This window comes from Fulmarus glacialis, unplaced genomic scaffold (assembly GCF_000690835.1).
Source record: "Fulmarus glacialis isolate BGI_N327 unplaced genomic scaffold, ASM69083v1 scaffold27015, whole genome shotgun sequence".
In the NCBI taxonomy this organism is placed as follows: domain Eukaryota; kingdom Metazoa; phylum Chordata; class Aves; order Procellariiformes; family Procellariidae; genus Fulmarus; species Fulmarus glacialis.
The window spans coordinates 1-2,622 of NW_009211706.1; positions in this window are offsets into that span (position 1 = coordinate 1).

Genomic DNA, 2,622 nt, shown 5'->3' on the forward strand with positions numbered 1-2,622 from the left:
CCCCCCCCACCAGCACCCCCTGCAAACCACAGCATCCCCAAATCCTTTGATAGACAGATCCCACAGCACCCATAAGACCCCTCCCTCCACCCTCAAGCACCCCCTAAGTCCCCAGCATCCCCACCCATCACCCCCTACAGCCCCCCCTAGCCCTACAGCAGCCCCAGCGGTCCCATGTAAAACCTCCAGCTCCGCTGAGCTGCATTTGTGCTCCCCATCCAGTGCCCCCCTGAACCCCACTTACCCCCAGCCCCATGGGGACACAGATGCCCATTCCCACAGCTCAAGCAACGAGCAGTGACCACGCACAGGGTGGGTATTGGGGAGCCGGGGGGGAGAAAAAAGATGCTGTTGCCCTAAAAAGTGTAGGAAAGGCTTCCAGGAGCAAAGGGCTGGGAGACCGAGCAAGCAGAGGTCCCCAGAGTCACCCCCGGCATGAAAAGCTCGGAAGAAACCAGGAGCAAGGGGTCTCAGCCTCACCCAGCTCTTGGACGCAGGCTTCAGTCCTTAACTGCAATTAAATGCATTTTCAGAGAGAGCTGTTGGTTGTGACGGGCGTTTTTGGTATCTGTCCGGTCCCTTTTCAGCCTTGTTTAAGTTTTCAGCCTCAACAACTTCCTGCAGCGATGAATTCTGCAGTTTAATTAAACATTGCGAGAAAAAGTACTTCCTCTTATCAGGTTTGAATTTCCTGCCCTGTCAATCCCAGCGCGGGAAGCGGGACCGTCTCCGCATCCCGATTTTACTGCCTTCCGAGGGGAATGGGGTGAAACTCTGGGGGACGCTGCTGGGCAAGACCCCAGACCCGGTGGCTGGGGCACTGAAAGCTTTGGCCGATGATTTGTTCCAACTTGTCAGGAGCTCGCCCAGGTTCTCTGCTTTCAAGGTGGACGCATCAAAGCGAGATGGTGGTAAACGCCTGCTGACTTTGGGCTGGTATCTGAGATCTTCTGCAATCTTGGCTTGGCTGGGGCAGCTCCTCTAATTGTTGTGGAGCGCCTTGAGGAATTACAAACGGCTCGAAGGGAAACAACCTGATTTAAAAAAAATTCCTGTGGTCCAAACAAATATGCATTTCCCTGTTGCTATTAATATCTCAGACTTTGATCCTCCTCCAAATGCTAGTGCAGGCGTTTAACAGCTTGCAAATGAGCGGTCCTTTTGATTCTGGAGTGGGAATGTTTGCTTTATGAAAGGTGAAAGACGCTTTCAAATGCAACACGCTGACCCTGTTTTCCAACACGCTGTAGTGCCTTCCTAGCATTTCTCTCAACCTGGCAATGAAAAATTCATTTCCAAGTTTGGAGGGGAGGTTTGGAGTTGAGTAATGTTTGTTTTATGCAACACCTTTGGGCACAAACTCAATCCTTTTTTCTAGACATGATTTCTGGTGGAATAAGACAGACATTTCTTTCTGCCTGCTGTTCTGGGAAGCCTTGTCTTTTGCGGGTCTCTCTTCTGGGCCCTGTTCAAGCTCCCTGGTCTTTCTTTGCAGCACAAATATTGCACAGTTTGAAGGTATTGCTGCATTTGCTGCCATCTAATGGGAGAATTTAGCCTCGGCGACCTCAACTCTTTATTTTGCAAGCAAATAAAAACGTTTTTCTGCACAATCCTGCTGCCACTCGGCAAAGCAGCATCTTCTGCACATAATCCCAGCTGGTCTGATGGATGCTTCAGCGTACACGCAGCTGGGTGGCTTTGCACGGGGTCATGCAGCCAGGAACCATTGCGGACCCAGTAAAAAGAACCTTTTTGGGATGATCAGGCTGAAATGGTGCTTCTCTTATCATGGATCTGACTTGCAAAGTGTGCTTTGATTCGTATTATTATAAGATAAAACAGCAAAGCAGACAAACAACAACAAAAAAAAGCCATTGTTAGATACCCCGAATAGCGAATCTGGGCACAGCTCTGAACTGAGCCACGTGAACTCTTCCCGAGGAGCTGTGGTCTTCAGGCTGCTCCATCAGTAAAAATATTTTATAACAAAATATGGTAAAGAGGGATCAACGTGGAACGGGAGTATAAATAGAATGCATTAAGAAAAGAAAGTCTTTTAAAGATTAGTGCCAGGGGAGGATGGCCTGCGGCTGGGGGGCAGGCTGCGGGAAGAGGCTTAGGGGAGGGGGGCTTTAGTGGCACAGAGGTGCTGGAGCACCCAGATGCAGAGGAGATAACTCCTCTCTAAAAGACTTGGAAATTCCTGCATCACTGCAAAGCTGTACCCTACCTGGTGAAGCTCATAACCCTGATTTTTCTGAGCGTGAGCTTGGTCCGTCAGTGGTCTCTTTTCATCTCCATCTGCAAATCATTTCCACCGAGCGCTTTTGGGTATCACACAGAGCTGGCCCCGTTTAAAGGGGTAATTCTGTGAGCAGCAGAATCAAGGAAGGCTGCTCTTGCCTGGCTCTCTGCGTTGCAAGTCTCTCCCGTGGAGATTTGTCATTGTCTGATAAAGCCTAAACTTAAACTGCAATTTTTCCATCAATGGGGATGTTAATTAGTCTCAGTTACTCAGGCCTTTATTCACACAGAAGTCGCAATGTCTGATAGCTTTGCAGTTGCTGCTCATCGGGAACCGCTAAAAACAGCCCGTGGACTCCAAAGCTGTTTGAAGCA